This window comes from Dasypus novemcinctus, chromosome 29 (assembly GCF_030445035.2).
Source record: "Dasypus novemcinctus isolate mDasNov1 chromosome 29, mDasNov1.1.hap2, whole genome shotgun sequence".
Taxonomy (NCBI): domain Eukaryota; kingdom Metazoa; phylum Chordata; class Mammalia; order Cingulata; family Dasypodidae; genus Dasypus; species Dasypus novemcinctus.
Window position 1 is genome coordinate 1,565,899 of NC_080701.1, and position 23,855 is coordinate 1,589,753.

The 23,855-nt window shown below is 43.2% G+C and overlaps 1 protein-coding gene and 1 non-coding gene across 2 annotated transcripts in view; one reads left to right on the plus strand and one right to left on the minus strand.

The window, feature by feature from the left end:
* FAT1 (FAT atypical cadherin 1) overlaps window positions 1–23,855 on the minus strand; it is a 140,443-nt gene that overhangs the window by 80,084 nt on the left and 36,504 nt on the right.
* On the plus strand, window positions 18,804–18,910 carry LOC111763977 (U6 spliceosomal RNA). Its single transcript, XR_002796688.1, has one exon. It is a non-coding gene; the product is annotated as a U6 spliceosomal RNA (small nuclear RNA).

Sequence of the window (23,855 nt, forward strand, 5' to 3'; positions counted from 1 at the left end):
GAACACAAGCAGACATAGAAGACACACAGCGAATGGACACAGAGAGCAGACAATTTGGGGGGGGGGGGGGCGGGATAAATACAAAAAATCTTTAATAAAAAATAAAAAAAAAAAAAGATTTTGACAGTGTTCTTTCATAGTTTGTAACAAATGTCTCATGACAATAAAAGGTATTGGTGGAGGGTTGATGGATGGGACCCCTGTATGATGTTATGCATGTTTGCTTTGTAAGTTCAAAACTTTCACTATACACTTGTTTATGTATGTTCATATATAAATGATATAAAGATAACAATAATTGGATTGGTTAGGGGGAAATACTTTGTTTAGTAGTAATACTTTGACAATGCTCCTTATTCATTAGTTAAAAGGGTTTAAAAACAATGCAAGTTATTGGTGGTAGGATGAGATGTTATATATGTTTGATATACATGTTTGTTTTGTAAGTTCACAACTATTATACACTTATTGTTTATGTATGAGTGATATATTTCAATAAATTTAAAAAAATTTTTTTTATTACAGGGAAGCAAATGTGGCTCAAGCAACTGGGCTCCTGTCTAACGATATGGAGGGTCCCAGGTTCGATACTCAGGGCCTCCTGGTGAAAAGCAAGCTGGCCCATGTGGCACAGAGAGCTGGCACAATAAGATGACTCAACAAAAAGAGACACAGAGAAGAGACTGTGGGAGACACAACAAACCAGGGAGCTGAGGTGGCTTGGGCGATTGGGTGCCTCTCTCCCATTCTCGCTGCCTCCTAAAGAGAAGACAAGAAGAGAAGACAAGCAGACACAGAGGAACGTGCACAGCCAATGGACACAGAGAGCGAGCACAAGTGGCAGGCAGGGCAGGGGAGACTTATTATATAGCCACAGTTATCCAAACAGCGTTGCACTACTGCTGGGTATGCACCCAGAAGAATCGAAAACAGGGGCGTGAACAGATATATGCACACCAATGTTCATAGAGGCATTAATCACTACTGTTAAAAGGTGGAAGCAAAACAAGTGTCCATCAACAGATGAATGTGTAAGCAAAATGCAGTACAGATACACATATGATAGAATATTATTTAGCTGTAAGAAGGAGTATCTAAGAATTTGTTGCATGAAGTCAGCCAGTAACTAAAGGACAAATATTGCATGACATCACTGATATACCTAAGCAACACCATTTTATATCCACTAGAATGGCTACAATTAAAAAAACAGAAAATTACAAGTATTGGAGAGGATTATAGACTTAGGAACACTCATTCATTTTAAGTGGGAAGTTAAAATGGTGCATGTGCTGGGGAGACAGTTGGGCGATTTCTCGGAAAACTGAGCTTAGAATTTCCATATGACCCAGCAATCCCACTTCTAGGTAGATAGCCAAAAGGACAGAAAGCAGAAACTTGAGCAATTATTCACATACCAACGTTCAGAGTGGCATTATTCATACTTGCCAAAAGATGAAAACAATCTACCAACTGAGGAACAGATAAACAAAATGTGGGTTATGCACATAACGGAATATCATTCAACCATAAAAAAAGAAGTTCTGATAAATGCCAGAGCACAGATGAACCTTAAAGATATCATGTTGAGTGAAATAAGTCAGACACAAAAGGACAAACACTGTTTGAGCTCACTGATTTGAAAGAATTAGAATAAGAAGACTCAGAGTCAGAATCTAGACTATGGGTTACCACAGGGCAGGGTGGGGAGTGAATGCGGAGTTCAGTCTTAAAACCTGGGGTGTTTCTACTAGGCCGACTGGGAGGTTTGGGTGTCAGGTGGTGGTGCTGGCAGCACAACACTGTTAACATAAATAGCAATGAATTTCTCTATTTGAATGTAGTTAAAAGTTGGAAACATTAAAGCTGTATGTGTTACTAGAATTCTTTTTAAAAACCATGGAACTGCACAACACGGTGAACCCTGAGTCTACACAATGGACTACAGCTAATAGTACAACCATAAAAATGTGCTTTCATCAACTGTAACAAATGCATCACACCAGTGCAGGGTGTGAAGAAGGTGGACTGGGGGAACCTTGTATTTCATGCAAGATCTTTCTGTAAAACCACAACGTTTCTAATTAAGAAAATAATAATTTTGAAAGTTTTACATATAGCAATGTGGTCCCATTCAAAATTGAAGAAAACTAGGTTTGTATTAATTAGGAATTAAAATAGTAAATATTAATGAATTGCCCAGATGTGCATATTTTAAGAATTAATGGACTGGTATTTTTATAGTACCATATAGTAATTGCTATATTTATGTTTTGATCTATTTTCATTGTTATATCCTTATAAAAGAGAAAATAGAATTATTTAATATGGTTTATCGATAACTGTCAAATAACAAGAATTTTTGCTTGCCAAAGGTAAAGAAAGGCATACGGAAAACTTTCTTCTTATAAAGTACTCAAATTCACAATAATATTAAAGTCTTTCCTCATGTGCCGAGCACTTGGCAAAGCACTTTACATGCACTAAACCAAGTACACAGGAGTTGTATGCTTTTCGCCTGAGCTTTATGAATTAGGAACGAGAGTCTCAGACAGTGAACCACCTGCCCAAGCCTTAGACTGAACCACGGCCGTGGCCACGGAAGGGCTGGGGTCGGGGTCCGACCAGGGCTCTGCCTGGAGAACGCGGCACCTGCACCCGGGCTGTGGGCGCTGCGCCTGTGGCGGCGGCAGACACCACGCAGCACCGAGGCTGCTGGGAACCCCACGAGGGGCCACGGGAGTCTCCAGGTGTTCGAGCGAGCGGGAAGGGCGAGGCAGGAAAGCAGCTGAGGCTCGGTGAAGGCCACCAGCTCCTCGCCTGCGGGCGGGGAACAGAGGCGCTGGAGCTGCTCGCCCGAGTCCCTGGAGGACAGGCCCACGGCCCGGAAAGGCGAGGAGGTTAGCGGGAGCGGGCAGCAGGCAGTGAGCACCCAGCCCTGGCATCTCGGACGAGGGAGCACGGAGCGCGGATCCTCAGGCATCCTCCAGAACTCCCGGCTTTCAGGGAACATGGGAGGGATTTTACTCAGTCTTCGGCGAGCTGAGCAGGTGGAGGGTGTAAAATCCAGGCTGCAGCTCCTGAGAGCCAGACTGCCCTTTCCGGCTGGCTTCTGAGACGCTGGCACAGCAGCGCTCGGGAAGCGTGACGGGGGCTTTCTCCTCTAAGGCACTCAGGCCCTGTGTCCTCTGGCCGTCCTTTCTCCAGGCCTTCTCCTGCAGCCACGACCAGCATTTACAGCGCTTACTGCCGCGCATCAGAGCAGTCGCCTTCATTCAGTGAAGAGGAACAAAGTGCCAAAACTCCAGTGGAAGCTTCCACCGGAACCTCAACGCCTTTGATGCAGGGAAAAAAGCAAGCCAGAGGCTCGGCCGTCACGGTGAGCACAGGAACCTGCCGTGTTCATTCTCAAAGCCCATCTGCGCCACCTCCTCCCCATCCAGAATCCTCTACAACAGCTTCCAATAACTACCTGCTTGCACACACTGTAAACCTGCCGTGTCTAAACTTACTTTTCCTGAAACAGTTCTTTAAGGAGCCAGCAAAAACTTCCCTTCTCTGACCGCTACTTCTCTGCCAACACTAAGCCCCTCCTCCTGGGCCACGGGTGCATCCGCGCACCAGCTCTCTCCAGGCTCCTCGCTGTCCTCAGACGCTCGTCTCTCGGCTCCCTTCTTTCTCAGCCACCTCTGCGTGTCTCTTCTACTTCCTCGCTCACTTCCGGAGGTATCAGAGATAGACTGGAGGCAAGAGGGCAGCAGGCCTTCAGCAGAAGGCCCCTGGCAGGACGAGGGACGGGGGAAGGTGGGCTGGGCAAGGCTTTCAGCCGAGAGGTGCGCTGGACCAGTGGAGATAAGCTTTTACCACCACCCAGCAGCAGGCCGGGACCTTTCCTGTGCCTCCATGAATATTGCAGAAGCAGTAAATGCCTAGCTTTTCAGCCTGGAGAACACAAGGAAGACATTTCCTGGAAGAATTGCTAATAAGCTGAAAAATTTAAGAGGCGGAAACCTGGAGGCATTAAGTAAAAATACTGATCATTCCAAACATACTCTCCGAGATTTCAAAACTACCAGCAGATGTCACTAAGGAATCTGATCTTAAAGGCGATTACCAGGGAAGAACGAAGCAGAAGGAAGAGACAGACAATGTGATTTTTAAAAGACTCGAGCAAAGTATGTGTTCAAAGTACAGCTCACAGAAAAAGTTCTTTCCAGAAGGCCCCGTTAGTGGGGCACGGTTAAATGGGTACCGTGCTTTCTTTCCAAGGCCTGATTATTCAAAGGTTATAGGGCACAGTATCAGATGCTCAAGTAAAGGGTACAAAGTAAACAGAGGTTTCCAAGAGCAGATTGCTGGAGGCCACCACTCCCAGCCCACAGTGCTGCCAGCACAAGCCTGTCCTCTAACAGGTGAGAACACTCGCTGCAGGGGCACAGGTGGAGCGGCCCCGTCCAAACAAGGTAATGTGGGTTTGCTTTTCGGAGGTACCAGGGATTGAACCCGGGGCTCCTCACTGGCAAGCAGGCTCTCCACAGCGGAGCTCCACCCGCTCCACCAGTCATTTTAAAGGTGAAAGTAAAGGTATATGGACCCATAATACCTCCAAAAACAATTTACCTGATTCAAGCAGGCTCTCCACCGCGGAGCTCCACCCGCTCCACCAGTCATTTTAAAGGTGAAAGTAAAGGTATATGTACCCATAATACCTCCAAAAACAATTTACCTGATTCAAGCAGGCTCTCCACCGCGGAGCTCCACCCGCTCCACCAGTCATTTTAAAGGTGAAAGTAAAGGTATATGTACCCATAATACCTCCAAAAACAATTTACCTGATTCAATTTTTCATGACAACAGAACACCTTTCTTCTAGAATTTTCTAATTCTCTTTAACAGGAATTGGGCCCTTATTAAGGCTTAATGCCAAAGATCTCAACAAAATTGTATTTTTAGGGATTCTTCAGCTACTACAGCTCAAACATTCTTATAATCAACAATGACCTGGCAATGCATTTGAAAGCTCCATCTTCTTTGCCATGCCATCGACACAACTTTTTTTCCTTAGGTTTTCTGGAACCAGGCTTAAGGCAAAAATTGTAGGAATAGGTCTTTTAGTCAATATCAAGAAAAACTTCAGTTTGAAATATAATGCATGATGGTATTTTCCCTATGAGCAAAAAAAAGCAGCTGACTACTCATTTCTGCAATTCCACATTCTCCTCACATAAACAGAATAACTAATTTGGAAATAAGCACTTTCCCAAGTATAAAAATAACTCATTTTAAAGACAACAACAGTATCTTCTACACACTAGAGATATGATATCTGTGGTTCTACAGTAGACCCATAAATGGTAACTCAATTTTTTCTAATTATGAAAAATCAGAAGTCCCAGAATTGTCACATTACATATTTAGTCTGCTATATGACATTCTTTCTTCATTAAAAATGAAAAAGTAGACTAGACTTTAAACTCTTTGAAAGAAGAGATTTAAATCTTTTACTCAAGTTTGGCAGAGCAGATGAATAAGAAACATGTTGATAAAAAGGAAATCCATCAGAGTTTTTAAAGTATGTAGATGAATTTGTTTCCTTACTCTCATGATAAAAACAACCTTTTTTGAAGGTATCTGTTTTAATCTCATTCTCATTAAATGCTAGATTTAGACTGATATTGCTTATTGATATGGATATTTAAAGTATCATCAAGAGGGAATCAGATTCCTGGGGCCTCCTGGTGAAGGCAAGCTAGCCAGGTGCGAGTGTTGGCCCATGCAGGAGAGCTGGCACAGCAAGATGACACAACAAAGAGTTACATAGAGGAGGGACAATAAGAGACACAGCAGACCCGGAGCTGAGGTGGCACAAAAGAATGATCACCTCTCTCCCACTCTGGAAGTTCCCAGGATCAGTTCCTGGTGCCGCCTAAAGAGAAGACAAGCAGACACAGAAAAATACACAGGGAATGGACAGAGAGAACAGGCAGCCAGTGCAAAACAATGGGGGGGAGGGGGAGGGAATAGATAAATCTTTAAAAAAAAAAAGTATTAAGATGTTCAAGGGAAACGGACTTTGGCCCAGTGGTTAGGGCGTCCGTCTACCACATGGGAGGCCTGCGGTTCAAGCCCCGGGCCTCCTTGACCCGTGTGGAGCTGGCCCATGTGCAGTGCTGATGCGCGCAAGGAGTGCCGTGCCACGCAGGGGTGTCCCCCGCGTAGGGGAGCCCCACGCGCAAGGAGTGCACCCATAAGGAGAGCCGCCCAGCGCGAAGGAGGGAGCAGCCTGCCCAGGAATGGCGCCGCCCACACTTCCCGTGCCGCTGACGACAACAGAAGCGGACAAAGAAACAAGACGCAGCAAAAAGACACAGAAAACAGACAACCGGGGGAGGGGAGGGGAATTAAATAAATTAAAAAAAAAAAAAAAAAAGATGTTCAAGTATCAACAGCGTTATCAGTCTAAATGATCTTGAAAGTACATAAAAAAGCTTTACATTAGAGGTATAGACTTAAATAAAAATTTAAAAATTATACACCTGTGCATTTTAACTTCTAAATTTAGTATAAATGTAAGAAAATATTTTTTGTCATTACTGGCTTTCCATTGACAATATTAATGTGTAAAGAAAGGGGGGTAAACTTAGTTTTTTGGTATAAAAAGCAAAAAAAATTTAATTCAATGACTAATATGACTACACCTGTTTTACATGCACTATTATCCAATAAATCAAACCCTTGAACTCTTTTAGAAACATAAATAAGTTTCCTTCCTGCTTCTGCCATCAGAAAATTGGGGGAAAATGGTGGCCTTAACTATTTAAAATAGGAAAGCAAATGAAACGGGAAAGAAGAGTCTGCTAAGTAGAAGGCGTTTAAGATTCTAAACTCTGGGTGTCTGCATGAGGTGCACTGGAGTTATACGCATCATTTCTGTACTGTAAGTTTTAAATTATTTCAAAAGAAAAAAAAGATTCTAAAATGGATATTTAGTCTACTTAGGGAACCTCACAGAAGAAATGCTTTCAGTACTCCAAAATTTTACACTTTCCTTTTACCTGAAATATGTAAGATAATGCTATCACTTGCTTCACTGGGATTGGTAATCATAAAACACAAGGAAAATATAAAGAGTCCTATTTAATGGTTTGAATTACAGAGAAAAAGTAAAAGTACATTCCAATACTTTAAAAAATAGAATGTTATATATATTCACATATCAGATATAATATATATCATTAACTGAATTATTAGTTGCTTACAGCCATACAAATAAAGTATCCTATGCTCTCGAAAATGTGGCCGTCTCAAACTAAATCAGCTAAGAAATATCACTCGAGGCTGCTACCTCTGCACAGTCCAACATACACCACTCTGCAGTTATCTGACCCTTACAGCTAAAGCATGTTGTATCATTTCCATCTCTCCAGTTTTACTAAAGACTTAATACTTACTACTGTGGCTCAAAATTTCAAAACCGATGACTTGTCCTGAGTGTCACTTTGTGAGATGCCATTCGTGATGGGCGCACAGAGCAGGCCTGGTGAAAACGGTGACGCAGGTGATAAAGTCGGTGATGCTCATGTACTACAGCGGCAAAGACTGCGGTTTGTAAGCACTGAAGGATTAAGTCACTTAATCCTAACAGCAACCCTAGGAAGCAGGTAATACGATCATTCCTATTTCACAGATGAAGAAACTGAGATGGTTTACACAATTTGCCCAAAGTCATTAGTGGGGAAGATGGGATTCAATCCCAAAACGTATATATGGCCGAAGACAACTGAGCTGTGACACCCGAGTCCCTGGCTGACCTCTAACAGGACACGACACGAGAGGCCACTACGGAATTCTGTAATGCAATTCCATCACAAAACGTTCCAGCTTCAGGGAATGCAAAACTGTAATGACTAGTTGGAGAAGTTGGTCTTGCTGTTTTCCCAACACTTGGGGATCTGGGTAATGTATCTGATGCTGCAAAAATCTTTGTTTTCCTGTGCCATTAAGACATATCAAGCACGTTCTACAGTATCAAGAGAGAAAGTGGACTGCTTTAATGTAGTACGGTACACGTTATACAAATTAAAAGAGAAGATCTGTAGATACGAGTAACAGTGGAAGGAGGCTGGCAGTTCCACTGCTATACTCTCCACTTCCACGTGCGCTGGAAATTTTCCATAAGAAAAAAGCACTGCACAAGTCGCTGTCTGCTGAAGACATCATATACAAGTGCCTGTCAGACAACCCCACGGAGGTCCACACTGCATCTCCCACATCGCACACCCAAACGGAAATCCATTCCCCCTCTCAGTCTCCCCCGGGGCCGGTGGTGGACAGCTTGGCGAGGAGCCTCGGGCCGCTGCTCCGGACAGGAGGGGCAGACCATCCCGCGGGACAAACCTGGCCCACGGCCTGCTCCCCTGTGGCCCACGGGCAAAGCAGCTCTCACGTTTCAGAAGAGCTGGGATGTACCAACTGTGTGAAAGCATCAACTTGCCTAAGAGTGTATAAAGTGTGTTTCACGCAAAAGTTAAAACCACACACACAACTACATGTGCAGAGCAAAAAGGTTTAGAATAAAGAAACTGATTGGGGGGGGCGGGGTGATGAAAGTAAAGAAAATTAAACAATTCCACAATTTTAAATACCTGTAAATTTCTGTAGACCATATCCAGAATACATTAATTCAATGTCGAGTAAGGACCAGAAGCAGTCTTTTAGAAGTTGTTAGTTGAACGTTCTCATTTCATTTCCCCTTTGTTTTATATATACTTCATTTCCAAGTTTTTACCTTTGTTTCTTTTAATCTGAGTAAGGGTATAAAAATGGATATCCTCACAGTTTCAACAATTTAGCCTTTTTAAGTATTTATATATGAAACTACTTACATAAATTAGAAAACTCTACAATCATATTGCCCAAAGTTATTTTATAGTGGGTTAATGATTAAAAGGAAAACTTTTTCTGGAACTAGAATGTTTTTTCATTATTTGGATTGACAATTTAAGTCATTTTAATTAAAACATATCAACTCTTTCATTCAGATACTGTTGCAGTAACTTGTAAATTAGCTGAGGAAGCTTTTTGACTTGAAACCTTATTAGAACTTACGTTAAGTTCATAATCAGATTTTAAGCATCACATTTCAAGTCCAGGAATTTCTTCAGCTTTGTAAAGAGTCATGCCCAGGGCCAGCTCTGCCAACCATGTTTTCAGGCTTTGTTGAGAAATTATTCCAAGTTCGATTTCCACGTCAGAGTCGCAGATTGTGTTAATGAGGTCTTTCATGAACAAGCTCTCCAAGAGAAGAGCTTGGGATGGGCACACCACCACGTGAACACCTACCAACCTTAAGGAGATCACCCTTGGGGTGATCAATAGATCACCTGAACACCTACCAACCTTAAGGAGATCACCCTTGGGAAGGTGAACACAGAGTATCTCAACACCTACTAACCTGAAGGACAGTCACCCTTGGGGTGTCCAGCAGGGTCATCTGAACACCGACTAACTGGGTAAAACTATATACACAAGGCAGTCTTCATGGGCATCTAAATTCAAAGATACATTGTGTACCAATGGCAATGCCTACTTTAATTTTAGAATCAAAGTATTTCAATATTGATTACTTTTCCTCTTTTTCTATTTACTGACTCACATTCAGCAAACACATTATACATGCCATACTGTTTAATCCTCATGATAATTCTGTAAACTTGTAGTCTTTCCCTATCTTTATATGCAGAAGTACAGGCACAGAGTTGAAAACTTGTGAGTCTAAAGTCATTTAATGATAATAGTAATAAATTAATCAATGAATTAATTATCTTACAGGTAATCATCTAAGCACTTTACATTAAATTATTCAAGCCTCAAAAATTAAGTCAGCTGCCCTAATTTAACCAACTTGCAAGAGAGCAGCCAAAATCCAAAACCTGGCAGAGCAGCCCCAGAGCCTGCTCTCCTGTGCGTCCACCAGTTCTTGCCCACGGCAGAGGTGCCTGGCTCACCAGCCCTGCTCCTGCCCTGGACACCTGTGTGGGCCACCCTCATCCCTCCGTCACCGTCAGGGAAACACCAACAGGAGTCTACCAGCAGCTGCCCAGGCTGGAAGGAAAGAATGAAAGTGGGCACGCAGCCAAAAGACAGCCAAAGAGATCCCTTTACAAAGCTCAGGAATTCTATGTCCATTAGGATAAAAATGAGAAAAGGATGTCCAGAAAGAACACCCTAATAAAAAGTTTATTTATTTCTCCCCATCCCCTCATTGTTTGCATTTGCTGTGCCTGTCTGTTGTGTGCTGGCCTTTTTTTTTTTCAGGCGGTACCAAGAACCCAACCTGGGACCTTCCACGTGGGAGGGAGGCACCTACTCGCTCGGGCCACCTCCGCTCCCTGCTTTGCTCCGTCTCTCATTATGTTTTCCTTGGTGTGTCTCTTATCGCGTCAGCCTGTCGTGTCAGCTCGCCGCGCCTGCCCATCGCCTCGACTCACCGTCTCGCTCATCTTCTTCAGGAGGCACCGGGAACTGAACCTGGGGCCTCCTGTGTGGGGGCTGGGAGCTCAACCACGGGAGCCACGTCCGCTGCCCCCAACACTTGGCTGTATCAGGAAACTACTGTAGCATATCATTATCTAATGTAAAACTACAGGCTTAATTTTTATTAAAACTTGCTCAGTTTAGGGTATTATTCTAATAATGTGGAATTTCATAGGAATATCATAATTGAGTTGTGAGTACTGCCACTGCTAAAGCTCTAAAATACTGAATGGATTTAATTATGTCCCCCACAAAAAACACGTTCAAGTCCTAGCCTCTGGGTGGGGAGCTGTAAACAGGACGCTTGTCTTGACTTTGGACTTCTAGAATCCGAAACTGTGAGACAATAAATTCCTGCTGTTTAACCCAACCTGCGTGTGTGCTATTTGTCAAAGAAGTGCGGGCAAACTAAGCAGAAGACCCAGAGTTCCCAACCTTAAGTCACTTATAAAACCTTGTGCCAGACAAAAACTGACATTTTAGGGAATACTCAGCTTGGTCAAAGAATGTCAGTAACTTCTTTAGCTAGTTCTCAAAACTGAAAGAGATTTTTTAAAAATGTACCCCACACTATCCTCATCATCAACAAGAACGTAAAGCTGTTTGCAGTGGCCTGGAGTTGACAGAAATTACTTTGGAATCTGACAGGATTGACTTCCATCTTTTTTTATTCATTCAAAAAACACATAGGCCAGGTGCCAGGTACTGTACAAGGTACAGGAAGAAGACAAGGTCTCGAGGAAAAGAAGAATCTACCAGGTGGAGCTGCAGGGAGACAAGGAAAGGCAGGGACACTTGAAGAGTTAACAGGATACTTTGAACACTCGTTACTTTAGTAGTATTTTCAATGTATTTTATAAATATCTGTTACACAAACGTCAAATAGATCCATTATTAGGTTATAAGTCCCTGCCTGAACTTTTTGATGAAACATGCAACAAGGGGATTTTTAAAAATAAATTATGATACAAGTGAATTCTGTAAGAAAAAGGGGGTGGGGGAGGTGAAGAATATACGTTAAAAAGTCATGGGTTATAAGAGTAAGAGTGAACTTTATTTTCTTCTTTGTGTTAATATCATTTAATTTTCCTAGGAAAATATATATAACTTGCATAATTTTCTTTAAATCCACATGTGTATAAGGGGTTAAATCCGAAATGTATCATCAGAATTTAACAAATTTCAGAAATGTGAACATAACCTTTAAACATCAGAAGCAACATGCAGGTTTCCATAACTGAGTAGCAACTGCCTCAAGTATGTGTTTTGGGAAGCATGCCCTTGGATGCAGACAAGGCACCATTCAAGGACCAAAATGTCAGCTGAAATGACTAAGCCTCATGCCAGACTCCTCGGAGCATGCCTGCTAGGGAAGGAATGGAATGAGATGCCTCCTGCTACAGGCCTCTGCATAAGTGGAGCTCTTTCCAAAGAGCCAGCTGTCTCCAGAGCCCTGGAACGAACAAGGCTGGCAGAAGAGCAAGTTTTCCTTTTTCTGTGGTTTGTCTGGACTCCTATTCTGGGTTCTAAATGCAGAAAATTGCAACTATTTTTTTCTCAAAATAAAACCTAAGACAACCAGTAAGATGACAGCGGAGTAAGGAGCTCCTTACAGGGCAGTTAGTAAACACCCAGAGCTCTCTAGAGCTGCTGAAGAACCTGTTTGGGGGCTCCAGGAGGCCAGAAGAGCATCCTGCAGCACCCTTGAAGAAGTGGAAGGAGGAGACTGCACACCTGAAGAGAAGACTCGTAGTAGAGGCTCCACATCACAGAGGCCGGTGCCCATCCTCCACTGGAGACACAAGATGCCTCGGGAGCTGTTCCACGGCTGGAATTGGAAGCTCCGCTTCCCAAAGACAGTTGGGCACCAACTTCAGCTACTGATAAGTAAGCTCAGCGAGCTAAAGTATAATCCTGAGAACAGCTAAAGCTTGAGCCTGTCCAAGTCAGAAAGAGCCCAGAAGCCGCCATCTTGATTCCACGCCTGGTACAATGGGAAGCAGGGTAGACTGAACATCCCAGTGCTGGTGGGGACAGCTTCTTGCCATCCAGATCAGACTGCACCTCTAGCCTAAGCCCCGGTGCCATCAGGCTTAGGCAGGGAGGAGGCTGTGCCAGCCTCTCCAGGAAACTGCCAGACAAGCCATGGAGGCTGGTGATTGTCCTACTCTAGTGGCACAAGCCGCCCCAGGAGCTGTTCTGTGACTGGAATTGGAAGCTACATTTCCCAGAAACAAGGGAGGAGGAGACAGTTGGCTGCTGATGTCGGCTACTGATTTGGTAGACTCGGATGGCTAAGAGATAACCCTGGGAACAGGTGGGGTGTGAATTTGTCCAAGTCACAAAAAGGCTGGCCGCCATTTTGACGCTGCCCCCAGCCTGCGGGAAGCCAGGACTGAAGAGCACAGAGAAGGCAGGAACTGGCTTCTTTCACCCAGATCAGCCGGCAGCCCTAGCCTAGGCTTCAGCCCCAACCCTGGCAGGGAGGAGGCTGGCGGGCCCTGCACAAGCCTTTTCAGTAACCGCAGGTAGCTTTGGCTGGTGCAGACTGAATAATGGGAAGTCTAGTGGGGCAAGTGAGGTCACCGTGGACCTGCACTGCACAGATTGCTGCCCACACCTGTAGCTCCATCCCCGCCCCAGGCAGGGGAGAAAGGGGCGTGAAGCTTCATCAGTGTCTCTGCGAAACTACAGTCTAGGCCTGCACAACTTGGATTATTATACATGGCTGTTGTTCTGTCCCTGCCCCTGGCAAAGGAGGAAGTTGGGAGAAGATTCATTGGTTTCCTACAGCAGTGCGGCAGCCTGAGCCTCCACAGCTTATAGCACCGACTACATCCTTAGCTCCTACTGCACAACCAGCAAGGGAGAAAGGGCAGGAAGCCTAAACTAAAGAGAAAAACTCCACCCAGAATAAATACTCTAATAAGCCAGATGCCAAGACGCCAACAAAAAATTACAGTCGACACCAAGAAACAGGAAGATATGGCCCAGTTAAAGGAACAAGATAAGCCTCCGGATGACATACAGGAGTTGAGACAATCACAGATGTTCAAACAAATCTTAATACATTCAATGAGATGGGTAAAGAGATTAAGGATATTAAGAAGACACTGGATGAGCACGAAGAATTCGGAAGCATACATAGAAAATAGCAGATCTTATGGGAATAAAAGGTGCAATAAATAAAACTTAAAGAAACACTGGAATCACATATTAGCAGATTTGAGGAGACAGAAGAAAGGATTAGTGAGCTTGAAGAAACGGCCTCTGAAAGTGAACCTACAAAAGAACAGATGAAGAAAAGAATGGAAAAAATTGAACAGGGTCTCAGGGAATTAAACAACAGCAAGAGATGTGCAAACAAACATGAGCTGGGTGTCCCAGAAGGAGAAAAGAAGGGAAAAGGGGCAGAAGGAATATTTGAAGAAATAATGGTAGAAAATTTCCCAACCCTATTGAAGGACATAGATATCCCTGTCCAAGAATCACAATGTACTCCCATCCAAAAAAATCCAAAGAGACCAACTCCATGAGAATGACATACTCATCAGAATGACAAATGCCAAAGACAAAAAAAGAATTCTGAGAACAGCAAGAGAAAAGCAATACATAACATATAAGGGATACCCAATAAGATTAAGTGCTGATTTCTCACCAGAAACCATAGAAATAAGAAGACAGTGGTCTAGTATATTTAAGATACTATAAGAGAAAAACTTCCAGCCAAGAATCTTATATCTATCCAGCAAAACTGTCTTTCAAAAATGAGGGCAAAATTAGAATACTCACAGATAAATACAAACTGAGAGAATTTCAAAGCAAGAGACCAGATTTTCAGAAAATACTAAAGGGTGTACTAGAACCTGAAAAGAAAAGATAGGAGCAAGAGGCTTGGGAGAGAGTCTATAAATAAACATTGTATCAATAAAAGGAACTAAAAGTGTCAAAAGAGTGGTGAAAATAAAACATGACAGATAAAACTCAAATAAGTCAGGAATAAACTTAACCAACAACATAAAGCACTTGTATTCAGAAACCTGCAACTCAATGTTAAATCAAAAAAGTCCTAAATAACTGGAAGAACATTCCATGCTCATGGAGTGGAAGACTTAATATTATTAAGATGTCAATTCTACTCAAATTGATATACAGATTCAATGCAACCCTGATAAAAATGCCACCAGCATTTAAAAAAGAATTGAAAACACGATTATGAAAATTTATTTGGAAGAGTAAGGGGTGCTAAATAGCCAGAAATATCACAAAAAGGAAAAGTGAAACCTCATCTCCGGACTTTAAAATCATATTACCAAGCTATAGTGGTAAAAACAGCATGGTACTGGCATAAAGACAGACACAATAGATCAATGGAACTAAATTAATGGTTCAGAAACAGACCCTCACAGGTATGGTCAAGTGATTTTTGACTCGCCTGTCAGACTCACACAGCTCAGGCAGAACAATCCATTCAACAAATGGTGCTGAAAGAACTGGACATCCATAACCGAAAGAAGGAAAGAGGACCTCAATCTCACACCCTATCCAAAAATTAATTCAAAATGGGTCAGAAACCTAAAAATAAAAGAACCATAAAATTTCTAGAAGAAACTGTAGGAAAATATCTTCAAGACATGGTGGTAGGTGGTGAATTCTTAACTGAGATAAGAGGACTTAGTAGACTACTGATGTTTAATCTATGTAGAAGTTTTAATTAGTTTTACTGTAAAAGTGTGGATATGTATAGAATGGATGGTAACAAGTAGTTAACAGCTAGTTTATAAATGGGGATGTGGCTGAAAATGGTAGTCTAGGTATGTAAATGCCAACTGACAGAATGCTGGAGAATAATGTAGGAACTGAATAGCACAGTAAACCAAGAGATGGATGAGAATTGTGGTTGATGGTACAGATCCAAGAGTGTCCTTTGTGAGCTAGAGCAAATGTACATCACTACTGCAGGGTGTTGGGAACACATGGGAAAAATACAACTGGAATGACCTATGGACTGCGGTTAGCAGTAATAATATAATATTCTTGCATCTATGCCAAAGATGTACTGTGTTGATAATGAGGCAGTATGGAAAATGTGAGCCAAATGTACACTATGGACATGGTAATAATCAGATGGTATTATTTTATCGGTAACAAGTGTTCCACCACAGTGTGGTGTGTTGATAAAGGGGTGTTGTTTCGGAATTCTGCACATGTGCATGATTGTTTTATAAGTTTACAACTCTTGTCATAAAAAATATATTTAAAAAATAATGGGGTAGGTTGGGGGAAAAACACACCAATAAAAAAACCTTAATAGTTAAAAAAAATTAATAAAACCTAAGACTCACAACATGCAATTCAGTTGTGCAAAAAGGAAGGTGCGGGAAGCAGATGTGGCACAAGCAACTGGGCTCCTACCTACCATATAGGAGGTTCAGGGCTCGATGCCCAGAGCCTCCTGGTGAGGGAAGCTGGCCCACGTGGTGAGCTGGCCCACACGGAGCGCCAGCCAATGCAGAGAGCTGATGCATCAAATGACGCAACAAAAAGAGACACACAGGAGAGATAATAAGAGACTCAGCAAAACCAGGGAGCTGAGGTGGTGCGAGAGTGTGATGACCTTTCTCCCACTCCAGAAGGTCCCAGGAGCCACCTAATGAGAATAGAAGCAGACACAGAACAACACACAGCAAACGGACACAGAGAGCAGACACCGGAAAGTGGGGGCGGGGTGGCAAACAAATAAAAAAAAATAAGATGGTGCATTCTGCCTGAACTGAATACCAGCTGAAGCAAATTTAAAAAAGAAAACCCATTAAGTGTTGGTGCCTTGTGTAATAGACTTGTACAAACTGCCTCCTCTTTCCTACCCACTCCTGGGTGACATTTTCCTATACCTGGGCCTCCACTTTCGACCAAAGGGGGAAAAATTCTATTTTTAACCACAGAGCAATTTTTAAATTTAAAATAAATAAAAATATACTACAAACTGAAGAGGTATAATTTATAGGTAATATTTAACTATTTTTAACATCCATTTTGCTGTCAAACCCAGTATCTATCAAAACTCAGAAACTTAAGTTAGTTCATGCTAACCTAGCTATGAAATGATTTACTAACGATTACAATTTATGAGAAATTTTGGGTATACCCTGTTTTATGCAGGAAAAAACACTTCAAATTAGACCAAATACCTATAAATAAGGCTCTAAATGCACTGGAAGAGTTGCTCCTGTAAACTTTACTAAGAATCTATGCAAAGGCAAAAGATCAATGTGGAAATATATATAATCCGCTCTCTGATTTATCTGTTATCTAAATTCAGATTTTAAGAGAACAAAGGTGTGACATAATTGTATCTATTTGAGGATTTTAAATTAAAAATATTTTTCAAAATCACTAAAGACAGGACAGCTGGATGCACTGGCAGATTCTAAAAGGAGAGGTGCAAGGCTCAGCAAACCTGAGAATGTCCAGCATACATTTATAAACTGAACAAACACAACCAAGATTTCCCAGTGGTATCCACTGTGCAAACAGGACTCATGATCGCTGCACTATTTAAAGCAAGGAGGAAATACCCCCAAAGTACAATTTAGTTTAAAACACTGAGATAAGAGAGGTAGAGAAAGATTCTTACTAATTATTCAGCTTAAAGACTGGAGACAATTGGAGACTGTATTAAAAAACAGACTGGGTAGCACACACTGTGGATGTAAATAACAGCACTGAAATAGCTACCTGAAAGCGACTAAAAGGGGAAATGTTAGATGGTGTATGTGGTAACTGAATAATTTTTTTTTTAACTCTATGGAACTACATTTATACAAACAATGAGCCCTAGGTTAAACTATGGACTATAGTTAATAGTGCAATTATAAAAATGTGCTATCATCAATTGTAACAAATGTTCCACCATCAACGCTAGGTGTTGTTAATGTCATGGTAAATGGGAATCCTGTATTTTATGCATGACTGCTCTGTAAATCCAAAAATTCTCTAATAAAGAAAAAAAAATAGACTGGTGGAACTCAAACTACCATGTGTCCACATTAAAAAATTAAAGCACAGGAACTGAATATGGAAAAAAATAAAATTATATAATAAGTAACTACAACAGCTCTTACTTCACCCCCCTGTTGAGGCCAAAGGAGTTCTTTAATAAAGTAACAGAAAACATGTCACTAAGAAGTGAAATATTCTTTCCTTAGTACTCCTAACCATTAGCAAAATGAAATACAAGACACAGAATTATGAAAATAAACTTCACAGGGAGATCATGCAGGCACCCATAAGTAACAGAAAAGTATATAATCAAATTAACACTGAGAAAAATATACTGAAAAGTGCACAATAGTTAATTACAACATACAATTATGTAAAGCAGTCACTGAAATGTAGTCAGAGAAAAGATCAAAATCTAAATTAGTAAAAACGAAAGCTGCTGATTAACAGTATAATTGGTTGAAAGCACAAAACATTAAAAGCATATCATGTTAATAGTTAAGCAAATGGTAACTCAAACTGTTAACCAAATGATCTACAGATTCCAAAACACTTCTTCCAAAACTGAAATACAAATTCAAAATGCGAAAAAGAACAGCAACGTACTATAAAATGCTACTGGCATTTTAAAGACCTTCAAACGTTTCCAACTTATCACAGGGAATCAGATACATAAGATCAGAAGAAGGAGCACATACATGTTCTGTTATCAGGGTTATCTTAAGAATGTGGTTTTAGGAATGCTTTCTAAAAAAACAGCTTAATGCCTCTTCATTAAGAAATCCTGCTGTTCCAGCTACTTCACTACTGCAATAAGTTTGCTGTAGCAGGCCATTTGTTAAAATGTGAATCGCAAATAATCAAACCAAAGAAAGAAACTAGAATTGAAAGAGCAATAAAAACCATCTAGTTAAACACTAATTTTACGGATGCGGACGCCGAGGGCTAGAGCGGGGAGAACTGGTCTCTGGGTTGCAGAGTGTGAACTGGAGGCACAGCTGGAGCCCCCGTCCCCGAGAGTGGGTGGCCCAGGAGGGAGGTGCAGCGCGGCCTCCCAGCCCAGCAGCCCGATTGAAAAGAGTCCAGGAAAAGGAAGTTGCCGGCATAGAAACAAGGCGTAGCAAGCCCCCCTGGCCCACCTCACCATGCCAGCAGTGGTTGCTTCAAGCTCCAAATCGCCACCCAAGAGCTGCTCGTAACCCAGAACTGGGGAAGGAAAGAGAATTTCAAGAGAACAGAGGTTTTGTTCTCCAAGTCTGTTCCTTGTGCTCGCTTCGGCAGCACATATACTAAAATTGGAACAATACAGAGAAGATTAGCATGGCCCCTGCGCAAGGATGACACGCAAATTCATATAGCGTTCCATATTTTTATAAAAATATATATATATAAAAAAGTCTGTTCCTTGAAAGTAATATTACAAATAATTCTTAGAGCATTCCTGCCAACTGTCCCAATTGTATTTTAATAACTGTGTGACCCTCAGGAAATGCTTATTCTATGCCTCCGTTCCCTTGTGTATAAAATGAGGGGGGAAGATGACTTATAAGGAGTAAGTAAGCAGTGTAAGAATGACGATGACCACTACCAAGTCGACTTTGACATTTGGGGAACTAAGGCAAAGTCGATTTTAGAAAGGCTCGAGTGGTACGGCACCTCAGGTTCACCAGACGCTACTGGTGCTCCAAGAGGAGCCTGCGTATGGAAATCACATCATCAGGAGCGTGGTATTTAAAACAGAGCTATTAGACTCACTCACAGCAAAGACCAGGTGACTAAAAGATTCCCAGTACTCTGAACTGAAATATAGTTATGTGTAGAGCAAGGGAAATTTAGAACACTTCAGGGCAAGAGTTTCAAAAGAGACACAGAAATGTTATTTCACTGAAAGTACACCAAGTACACTAAACATGCACATCAAATGGCCATGGAGATCTGTGATAAAAACTCTTCCTCCAACCTCCAGCCAAGTCCAAGCTATACTTATGCCACTTTGAAGGTGACGTATCAAAACTACGAAGAATCAAACTGAGGGCGTCTGCAGAAAAGAGCGAGCACGGGGTCCACGGCTTCCCCAGATGCTCTCTCCTTTGCCACTTTTATCAATTTTAGTCACAAATACATTTTAAACATTTCGTTTCAGAAGTAGTTGTTACACATTTACAGTTTGAAACTAACCAAGTTCAGTACAAGTCATTCCTCAAATATACCGATGATTACTAAAACAAATTAAAAGTACAAATCTCACACTTGCGTCGTAGTTAACTCTTTCAGACTCCAAATGTGCAAAATTGTGAGTATCGTATGGAAATAACCCTCATCGGGGGGGTTGGCAGGAATCCTTAGCAAGAACTTGAAGGAATCTCCCAAGGTTCTTTTCAAAACACTAACTCACCTTCTGAATTGCCAAAGATCAATGATGCCTTCTAAGTTACGATTTTTATGAAATGCATACATAAAGAAGACGTCTTTAAAATAAAGAGCATCGGGAAGCGGACCTGGCCCAGTGGTTAGGGCGTCCATCTACCACATGGGAGGTTCGCGGTTCAAACCCCGGGCCTCCTGACCCGTGTGGAGCTGGCTCATGCGCAGTGCTGATGCGTGCAAGGAGTGCCCTGCCACACAGGGCTGTCCCCGTGTAGGGGAGCCCCACACGCAAGGAGTGCGCCCTGTAAGGAGAGCCGCCCAGCGCGAAAGAAAGTGCAGCCTGCCCAGGAATGGTGCTGCCCACATGGAGAGGTGACACAGCAAGATGACACAACAAAAAGAAACACAGATTCCCGTGCCGCTGACAGTAAGCGGTCACAGAAGAACACACAGCGAATGGACACACAGAGCAGACAACTGGGGGGGGGGGGGAGGAGAGAAATAAATAAAAAATAAAATAAAGAACATGCTTCTGAGAGGAAACAACTTGCTTTTAATGATTTTTAAAAGTGGTTAAAATAGTCTTTATTTCAAGGGTTTATATGCAAGAGAAAGTCTACTACCATCGAGGAAAACTGGTTTACAGGAGCCCCTTTTCCTCTTTTCTCCTGGTCGTCAGGGGCCACCAGGGACCACGGCCCCAGGAGGCAGGCTGTCGTGACACTGGGGATGGGTGAAGCGGGCAGTGCGTTCCTGGAGAGGGGCCCCTCCTCTGCTCGGGTAAGGGGGGCCTGGGGGAGGTGCAGGCAGTCCCGCCGGGACCCGCTGCCCGGTGCGCCCATCACCGCCCTGGAGCCACAGCAACACCCTTCCCTGGCCATGAAGGAAGAAACCCTCCCACCCTACAGAGAGCCCCTTCCCCTGCCCTGGTCACTCTCCCGTCCACTCTGAGTTCTCTGGGCATCTCCTTACTCCCTCGGTTACTGGCCGCACCTGCCGAGGCCCACGGCCTCCCCTAACGGCCACTGCTGACCGCCAGGGCACGTCCTGACCCCGTGACGAGGCAGGGCTTCCTCGGCCTCGGAAGCCCCTCTCAAATCTCCCAGCGCGCCACCTTCATCTCCGAAGTCCTCGTGTCAGGCTGCTGCACACAGAGCCCAGGGCACCTGCTCTCCCCCGCCTCCCGTCCCCCATCCCCGTCCCCCACCCTGGACCCCCAGGGCTCCCGAGTCAGGGGGTCCTGGTTTCCCTGCACCGAGGCCCAATGCTGGGCCTCGTCGTTCTTGCCCGCTCTGCAGCCACTAACTCTTTCGAGAATCAGATTTCTCAGAGAACCTGATAACGGTTAAATTCCCACAATGACCCCAAAATCTTTAGGGGAAATTAAAAAATTATAAAATATCGCAAATGAAAGGGAATAAACCTGAGCTCTCCAGTTATTTACAATAGTTACAGCACAGAAAAATGACTGCTCCCGTAATGCCAACTCATCGCACAGGTGTTACCTAATTCACTCATGCCACTAAATAACTGAATAAGCACTTACTGATTCAGACAGAACTACAGGTAAATGCTTACTTAATAAGCCACAACGTATCATGTTTATTCTATAGAAGAATGTATTAATTCCAAGAGAAATTATTCATTACACATGAGCCTCATCGAGCCACTCAACTGGGTCAATATGAAAAATGTGTATCTCACAACAAGGAACTGCACTGATCTCTTTTAATTTCTTAAAAACTGCCCACGCCCTGCTTAGAGCCGTACGCAGCCCCAGGCTGCTCAGTGCACACGGGCTCAGGCCTCCATGCTCGATGCTAACTCCAGGCCTGAGAGAGAAGGGGCTTCTGCCAGCTTCTGCCGGCCTCCCCCAGGCACAGGAGCTCCAGCTACCGCTCCCAGCTACAAGCCCTCCCCCAGCACGTCCCAGCCTGGGAAAGTGGAGCGGACACTTGGCCCATTTTCAACAGAATGAAAGGGCTACCAAACTGCTTTAGGAGACTCCCAACAATTACCACGCATCTTCCAAAGCAATCAACATTCTTTCCACCAGTGAATGAGCAGGTGTTAAACATTAACCTGGGGGTAACAGGAAAAAAGCCACCTGCCCTTTACCCTACCAGTGTTAATGGCCATACCGTGAAACACTTTCAGACAAATACTGTGGACAGGGTGACAAAATTAAACAACGCTTAGCAAATTTTATACAAAAAAAGGGTAACCTTTGGCTAGGGAAGCCCAAGAAACAGGAGTGGGGTGGTTTCATTCACAGAAATGCCACTCTCTATTTTGACGACTCCTTTTAAGTCTAAAATCAAGCCACGTATTTGCAGTCAAGTCCCACTTGTGTATGCAACAGGAATCCAAAAGGAAGAAAATGACAGACGTCCTAGCACAGGGCTGTAATCGCAAAGTCAAAGACGGGAAAGCAGCAGCCAAGGGGCACATTCCTCTCTTATCTGGCATCACTTTGATTCACTTCACCTTTCTGTTAATTACAGGAAGGGCAAGGGCACTTCACTAGCTCAAAGCATTCCCAACGGCAAAGGCACTCCCATGCCGTCCTCCTCACGGAAAAGGCAGGGCTCAAATTTCATGAATGAACCACCAGTCATGAAGCATTTCTGCCCATGTCTGTAAAAGACATTTCAAACAGCTGGCAGCCTATGGAACTGCATTCAGAGGAAGTCAAATGACCGCTAAGGAGACAACACGTTACAGCCAAACTCTTGGTAAGAACGCATTGAAAGCCTAGAAATTCCCATTTTCAGTGGAAATCTTCATTAAGACGTTCAGATCACAGCAAATACGGCTGAGATGCTTTAGAACTACCAGTCGTCACTCAGGCAGGGATGGTACAGCCACCTTTTAAAAAAATTTGACTCTGGTTAAGTAACTTTTCCTTTGACTAGCACCTGTGAGGCTCCTTTCTCTAACTTTTTAAAAATTATTATGGAACACAGAGTTCCCATACGCCACCCTCTTACTTGCATTAGTGTGTACAGTCGTTACAATTCAAGAAGACTCATATTTTTGAATGTAACATTAAAAAAAAAAGACAAAAAAAGATTAAAAAAAAAACAAATCAAGAAGAACATTTTTACAGTTGCTATTAACTACTGCCTATGGTTTACGTCGGGGACTCACTGTGTTGGAGAGCACAGGCTTTTCACTTTTGCTTTTCATTTCTATTCTAGTGATATATACACAACCTAAAATTTCCCCTTTTAAGTACGCTCAACTATATAATTCAGCGGTGTAAAGTACATCCACAACACCGTGCTACCATCATCACATCCTTTACCAAAGCTGCTTCATCGCCCCAAACGGAAACGGACAATTTAAGCTCCACCCCCAACCCCTAGCCCCACCTAGCCCTGGAGACCTATGCCACAGTTTCTGGCTCTGAGCTTGCTTCTCATGGCATTTATCCAGTAAAGTTATTTTTGATCTCTGTAACGCTATCTATATAATTAAAACCTAATTCCAGTCTCCATAAAACCAGCATACGTTTAGTTGCTGTAAAGGACAATAATGGCTTTTTAAGTGACTTTATTCCCTTCAACTGGGGTAAGAAACATTCTCCTGAAACAGCGCTGGCCTCCCCGAAACTCTGCTCCATGTGGACGTTACACCGCAGGTGACAAAGCAAGGCTCCGCTTACCCGCAGCCTGCTCTAAGGCACTCGGGGCAGGAGTCACTACGAGGAAAGCTGATTCCCTTCACGCCTGGCCCTCAGTGCTACAACGCAGCCTGACTAAGCACCGGCCTCGGACGCTGCTCTAGGCTCCTCCAGCCTCTGGTCTCACTCTGGCCTCCTCCAGCCCCTGACCCTGCTCTGGCCTCCGCCCTCTGGCTCCCATTCTGACCACCTTGGACGCTGGACCTGGAATGTCATGGAAGTGCTCAGGGAAGCAAGGTGCTGGGGAGCTGTGACCTGCCCGCTC